Raw genomic sequence first — 8396 nt, forward strand, 5'->3', positions numbered from 1 at the left:
CTGCGCACACAGATTCCATGTGGGCTTAGTCATTATACAGATTTGTGTCCTAATATGTCATAAAAGCACATATATATACGGACACACGCACAGGATAGAAGATGGAGAGAAAGTAGTGAAATGTTGCAAAATTTCCTAAAATTCTACTAAAACAGATTATTGGGAGTCTGCTGTACTGTTGTGAATATATAATTAAATAATATTTGTGGCCACAAAAATTTTTCATATTTTTAAAAAAGTCTATCAAACAACTATTTTGCAACCTATTCTTATTCTGAAAACGTACCTCTATATACATTTGTGTGCCAAATACGTCCCAGGGGGTACGTTTTTTCAGTTTTTGTTTTCGCAAATTCACCAGAGGTCGCTGTGTATGCTTTTTGAGATCTCAAATTTCTCTTGCGAGTGCCATTTGCGCCTGCTGGTACTTCTGGCTACATAATTCGTAATCTCCAAAAATGTACATAGGGTTACGTTTTCAGAATGAGCCTACTGTATGCTGGCTATTTGTGTGCAGTTTGAGCCACTGAAACTGAGCTGTTTTTTTCATCCATTCTCATATCACATGGACCATTAAAAGCCTGACGATATAGGTTAAAAGTTTGTAGTCATATGCTGTTGTGCTCTTGAAAGGTATCATTTTAGCACATTTTATCTAAGAATGACTGAAAGTTGTGAATCTGCACACAGATTCAAGAAGAAAAATAAATATTATGTTATAAAATATACATAATATTCTTACAGTCAGCTGGACTTTTGTACTGTACAGTAGACTCTCAGAAAAAAAGGTACACGGTGGTACAAATAATGTTACTTAAGGAAGAGTTTTGTACCTTTGTAAAAGTTGTACGTTTATAGTTCAGAAAAGACCTCTTATGAAACTGTTCTGTGCCTTTTATGGTACAATTGAAGTGAAAGAAAGAAGGAAGGAAGGAAGGAAGGAAGGAAGGAAGGAAGGAAGGAAGGAAGGAAGGAAGGAAGGAAGGAAGAAAGAAAGAAAGAAAGAAAGAAAGAAAGAAAGAAAGAAAGAAAGAAAGAAAGAAAGAAAGAAAGAAAGAAAGAAAGAAAGAAAGAAAGAAAGAAAGAAAGAAAGAAAGAAAGAAAGAAAGAAAGAAAGAAAGACACCTAGTCTGTGTGAAGATATGATACACTGTTTTATCAGGAAGTTGATTCACGTTGGAGGATCCAATTGGAAATTCGTAATGTATTGGTTTAGTAGCTAATCTATATGAATTTGTATGATCTCATTCATACAGTGTTCAAAAATCATCACTTTTATATGTTCGAAGGCATAGTGTGGAGGATATCATAAGGCCTTGAGGCAATAGACGTAAAACACAATATTTATGAGTGATTTAAGTTGTAAATCAGTCAGATTTGATCCGAACACGACAGGAAAGTTAAAATGCAAAAATGTTGTCTCTGAGTGTTGGGGTCAGGGGGATAGAATACTTGTCTTCTACCTTTGTACGGTAAAAATGTATTATGTCTATGGGAAATCCCCATAAAGATATCAGTACATGTGTGTGTGTGTGTGTGTGTGTGTGTGTGTGTGTGTGTGTGTTCTTGTATACATGGTTTACAGGGTCAAAAGACCAGGTTACTCACCAGCATTACAGGGTCACCATGGTATAGAGGGACACTTCCGTGACCCTGTAATTCTGAGACCCACTATGTTGTTTTATGACTCCTAATAAAGCCCCTTATTAGTTTTTTAGGCATTTGAAAAATTGACCCTACATACCATGATGTACATGTGTATAAATTTTACAACTGTCCCCTTAAACCATGATGTGATGTCTTCATACAATACAATTTCCCGGGAAATTTTACAACTGTCCCCTTAAACCATGATGTGATGTTTACAATTTCCCGGGAAATTTCCCTTTTCTAATGAATAGCATTTTTAAGGGTCTAAACGTGCTCGAAAACTCACAAAACTTTGTACACACGCTAAAAGTGGTGTAGATTTACGTTTGATATGGGCTTCGGAAGTGAGTGTGGCAAAATGGCTCGACAGCGCCACCTATGTGCGTTTGACAGAGTAGCCCCCAAGCTACATTTCACGCACACATATGAAAATTAACACACAAATCAAACATGCCAAAACCTACAAAAAAGTGTCTTGGAGCGAAATCCAAACGTGAACAGGAAGTGGGATATTTTTAAATTCCTTTTCAAAAAAGTGCAGGTTTTGCCATTTCCAGGCATTGTATTTTAACAAACTCCTCCTAGAGATTTTATCATATCGACACCAAAATTGGCTTTTGTCATCTAAAGGCCTTGGCGATGTTAAATTGTGAAGATCCAGAGTTTTCGTGGAAGGGCGTGTCCGTGGTGACCTCACAAACTTTGATGTGTTACCACGAAACAGGATGTTGTTATAACTCAGACATGCATGATCCGATCTGCCTCAAAATTCACATGTTTGATAACAGTCCTGACCTGAACACGTTCACATGCCAATATCCAGTTACAGTTATAGCGCCACCTGCTGGCTACATTAAATGAAATGTTTTACACTGTAACAAACTCCTACAAGCAATTTTATCAGATTAAATCCAAGTTCTGTTAGTATAATCCAAAGGCCTTTGTGATGATAAATTGTGATGATCCATAGTTTTCGCCAAAGGGCGTGTCCGTGGCAGACTGATAAAGTTCAGTGCTTCGCCACTGAGGAGGAAGTACTTATAACTCAGCCACATAATGTCTGATCTTCCTGAAAATTCACAAACTGAGATTTTTCTCCTGAAGACATGTATGTTCCGATATTGAGTCACAGTCATAGCGCCACCCTTTCATTGCAAATCATTGCCACAGGGAGGTCTCTTTCTTCGCTACTTGCAGCTTTATTTTTATTATTTAATCATTCATTCATTTTTCTTAGTTACTGATTTATCAGGGGTCGCCACAGCGGAATGATCCACCAACTACTCTGGCATATGTTATACACAGTAGATGCCCTTCCAGCCGCAACTCAGTACTGGGAAACACCCATACACTCTCTCAATCTCACACATGCAATGAATGCAATGCAATTGTGACATCACAACAGTGTAGATTCCAGTACTCAAGGGTTTAAGCCAGTGGTTCCCAAGCTTTTTTCACCTCAGAAAAATAAATGTCAACATTGTATAGTAGACCTATTTAAGCTGCCACAGCACTGCGTAGTTTAAAAACAAGGCAGATTAATTCCTATTTTTAAGAATAGTTATTATTGTCAGCTACTTTAAACATTATAAATAATTTGAATATTAACTGTGCTTGCAGGTAAAAAAAAAAAAATTCAAGAAATTCTAAGAAATTAGATCTGCTTATTGAGGGTCATTTAGAGTATGTGTGTCAGAAAAGTGAGTGATTAAATGCATAAAAACACTACGTGACCAACTCATATGTGGACCATTTCCATGATTTGGTGCAAATAAGATTACTTTAAGTGAACTGTTCCAACATTTAACCGTTAACCGCACACCAACTCCTGTTTTCTGGCAGACACAGGTATGGTTTGTGGTTCCTCCTGTGCACACAGAAACTAACTTTACTTATATTCCACCTCTAAGCTTCAAGCATGGCAAAATAGCTTGAGTCTATCTTCTGTGTCCCACACCATTTGAATCACATGCGAATTAATAAGCCTAAATTTTAGGTAACCAACTAAGTCAAAAGACACTCTGCTTTACAAAACTAATAACTTTAAATTTCGAAAACACACATTATTTTACACAACTACAAACACATTTAACACATTTGTAATAATTTTTTTTTTCCAATGATGCAGCATGGGGAGTTTGCAGTAACTGAAATGCCAACACAACAGCACAGGGGTGCATTTCCCAAACAACAACGTAACTCTTGGCTGCACAATCATAGTACAATGCATCGTTTGGTATAAGAACGATACAGTGACGAGTGTTTCCCAAAACTTTACTTGCTCTGTCACAGATCCATCATTTGAACTACATTAGTTATACAGTAAAATGTCCATAATGATGCTCTAAATGGGATGGAGTAGCAACTACTTTCAGGAGAAAATCCCCATAACTTTTTTCTTTGTGCAAATTATTGCTTTACGTGCACAGGCATTTTTTAAAAAATCCAATATTAGTCTTGGAAAAAAACATGCACTCGTTTTCCATATTAATTGAAATATATATAAATGGCACATACTGTATACGGAATGTGTTTCCTTTATGAATATTAGTGAGAATATTCCATAATATGTTCTAAAACATAAAATCACTTACAAAATAGAGTTTTGTAAGTGATTTTATGCTTTAGAATAGAATATGGAACATTAATAGAATATGAAAATACTCATATTCTAATGTTATATATAAATTGTCACGTTAATAATTTTAATTTATAGTAGGCTACTTATTAAGAAATAAAATTACGAAACAATATCCTACTTAATAATAATAAAATAATTAAATATATATATATGTATATATATATATATATATATATATATACACATAGTTGAAGTCAGAATTATTAGAGCAAGGAAATTTTCACAGTATGTCTGATAATATTTTTTCTTCTGGAGAGTCTTATTTGTTTTATTTCGGCTGGAATAAAAGCAGTTTTAAATTTTTTAAAACCCATTTTAAGGTCAAAATTATTAGCCCCTTATAGCTTTTTCAATAGTCTACAGAACAAACTAGTTAACCTAATTAACCTAGTTAAGCCTTTAAATGTCACTTTAAGCTGTATAGAAGTGTCTTGAAAAATATCGAGTCAAATATTATTTACTGTCATCATGGCAAAGATAAAATAAATCAATTAGTAGAAATGAGTTATTAACACTATTATGTGCAGAAATGTGTTGAAAAAAATTTGGGAAATTGGGAAAAAAATTAAACGGGGGGGCTAATAAATCAGGGGGGCTAATAATTCTGAATTAAACTATATATATATATATATATATATATATATATATATATATATATATATATATATATATATATATATATATATATATTTTTTTTTTTTTTTTTTGTAGTTTTTGTAGTTTTTGTAGTTTTTAATTTTTAAGTAGTCTATTATGTTTTTTTTATTATAGTCTACTTTTACAAATTTGACACATTCATATCATTGCTTTAGCAATGTTCTAGCCCAGGGGTCACCAAACTTGTTCCTGGAGGGCCGGTGCCCAACAGATTTTAGCTCCAACTCTAATCAAACACACCTGAACAAGCTAATCAAGGTCTTACTAGGTATACTTGAAACATCCAGGCAGGTGTGTTAAGGCAAGTTGGAGCTAAACCCTGCAGGGACACCGGCCCTCCAGGACCGAGATTGGTGACCCCTGTTCTAGCCTATAGGCCCATGTCATATACAGTACATACATTTCTTAATAAATAGCCAAGGCTACTATAAATTAAAACCATTAACGTAGCCAATATATTTTTGTTTTCCCAAGCTTTGGAGACATAATGTACATTCTGCATTCCAAAGGTCACCTATAGCTTTTGTCATGAGCCACGGCTGAATTCAACATGGCATAAATGATTTCAAAGTGCACTACGAAGGGAGCACAAGTGTCAGTATGATGATTGCTCAAACTGAACTGCAAAAAGTACTTTGAAAGCAAATTAGACGTAAAAGAGATTGCTTTAATGTTTCTTTTTTTATGTTAAATGTTGGAACGTTCTATATGAATAGGGCTTAGTAGAACACAACCATGAACTATGATTCTAACTACAGCTCATCCATCCATCCATGTCTTTTTATTCATCCATCTATCCATAAATCTTTTTTCCATCTGTCCATCTATCCATCTTTATGTCTTTTCTCCATCCATCCATCCATCCATCCATCCATATGTCTTTTTTCCATTCGTCCGTTCATCTGTCCGTCCATCTGTCCATCCATCCATCCATCCATCATCCATCCATGTCTTTTTCCATCCATCTGTCTATCTGTTCATCCATCCATCTGTCCATCCGTCCGTCCATCCATCCATCCATGTCTTTTTTTCCATCCATCTGTCCATCCGTCCATCCATCCATCCATCCATCCATCCATCCATGTCTTTTTTTCCATCCATCCATCTGTCCATCCGTCCGTCCATCCATCCATCCATGTCTTTTTTTCCATCCATCCATCCATCTGTTCATCCATCTATTCATCCATCCATAAATCCATCCATTCATAGACATCAGTTCATCACTCATATGTGTGTAACACCATCAAGGTATAGAGGTACATGGTTTGATATAGCAGGACTTGTGTATGCAGTCCCATAGACAACAGTGCATTACTATGTCACTCATACAGTATGTGTGTAACATCATGACGGTGTTCCAAGACAAAGACAAGTTACTAAACCTCTAGTGTGGACTTTTCATTTGAATTTAAGAAAAAACTTACGAACAGCTGGTGCAACCCTACCCAGTTCATCACTGTGTCACTCATATGTGTGTAACCACATCATGGTATACAGGGACATGGTTTGATATAGCAGGACTAGAGTATAAAGCCCCATAGACACCAGTTAATTACTATGTAACTCATATATGTGTAAAATCATGATGGCGTTCCAAGACAAAGATAAGTTACTAAGCCTCTAGTGTAGACTTTTTACTTTAATTTAAAAAAAAAACTTACAAACAGCTGGTGCAACCCTACCCAGTTCGTCACTGTGTCACTCATAAGTGTGTAACACCATAATAGTATACAGGGACATGGTGTGGTATGGCATGACTTGTGTATAAAGTCCCATAGACACTAGTTCATCACTGTTTCATATGTGTGTAACACAATCATAGTATACAGGGACATGGTGTGGTATTGCAGGACTTGTGTACGTAGTCCTATAGACACCAGTTCCTCACGGTGTCACCCATACGTGTGTAACCACATTATGGTATACAGGGGCATGGTTTGGTATTGCAGGACTTGTGTATGTAGTCCCATAGACATCAGTTCATCCCTGTATCACTCATGTGTGTGTAACCACATCATGGTATTCAGGGGCATGGTTTGGTATTGCAGGACTTGTGTATGTAGTCCCATAGACATCAGTTCATCCCTGTGTCACTCATATGTGTGTAACCACATCATGGTATACAGGGGCATGGTTTGGTATAGCATGCCTAGTGTATAAAGTCCCATAGACACCAGTTCCTCACGGTGTCACTCATATGTGTGTAACCACATCATGGTATACAGGGACATGGTTTGATATAGCAGGACTTGTGTGTGTAGTCCCATCGACATCAGTTCATCACTGTGTCACTCATATGTGTGTAACCACATCATGGTATACAGGGACATGGTTTGGTACAGCAGGACTAGTGTATAAAGTCCCATAGACACTAGTTCATCACTGATTCACACGTGTGTAACACCATCATGGTATATAGGGACATGGTTTGATATATCATGACTAGTGTATAAAGTCCCAAAGACGCCAGTTCATCACTGTGTCACTCATATGTGTGTAATACCATCATGGTATACAGGGACATGGTTTGGTATGGCAGTAGATGTGTATATAGTCCCATAGAGACAAGTTAATCACTGTCACTCATATGTGTGTAACCACATCATGGAATACAGGGACATGGTTTGGTATAGCAGGACTAGTGTATAAAGTCCCATAGACACTAGTTAATCACTGTTTCACATGTGTGTAACACCATCATGGTACACAAGGACATGGTTTGGAAAAGCAGGACTTGTGTATGTAGTCTAATAGACACCAGTTTCTCGCTGTGTCACTCGTATGTGTGTAACACCATCATGGTATACAGAGACATGGTGTGGTATAGCAGGACTTGTGTATGTAGTCCCATAGAGACAAGTTCATCTTTGTGTCACTCATATGTGTGTAACACCATCATGGTATAGGGAGACATGGTTTGGTATAGCATGACTAGTGTATGAAGTCCCATAGACGCCAGTTCCTCACTGTGTCACTCATATGTGTCTAACCACAAAATGGTATACAGGGACATGGTTTGGTAGAGCATGACTAGTATATAAAGTCCCATAGACACTAGTTCATTACTGTCACACGTGTGTAACCACATCATGGTATACAGGGACATGGTTTGATATAGCAGGACTAGTGTATAAAATCCCATAGACACTAGTTAATTACTATATCACTCATATATGTGTGAAATCAGGATGGTGTTCCAAGACAAAGATAAGTTACTAAGCCTCTAGTGTGGACTTTTCATTTTAATTTAAGAAAAAACTCACAAAAACTCACAAACAGCTGGTGCAACCCTACCCAGTTTGTCACTGTCACTCATATGTGTGTAACACCATAATAGTATACAGGGACATGGTGTGGTATTGCAGGACTTGTGCATATAGTCCCATTGACATCAGTTCATCACTGTATCACTCATATGTGTAACCACATCATGGTATACAGGGACATG

The sequence above is a fragment of the Danio aesculapii genome, chromosome 20 (assembly GCF_903798145.1).
Source record: "Danio aesculapii chromosome 20, fDanAes4.1, whole genome shotgun sequence".
NCBI lineage: Eukaryota > Metazoa > Chordata > Actinopteri > Cypriniformes > Danionidae > Danio > Danio aesculapii.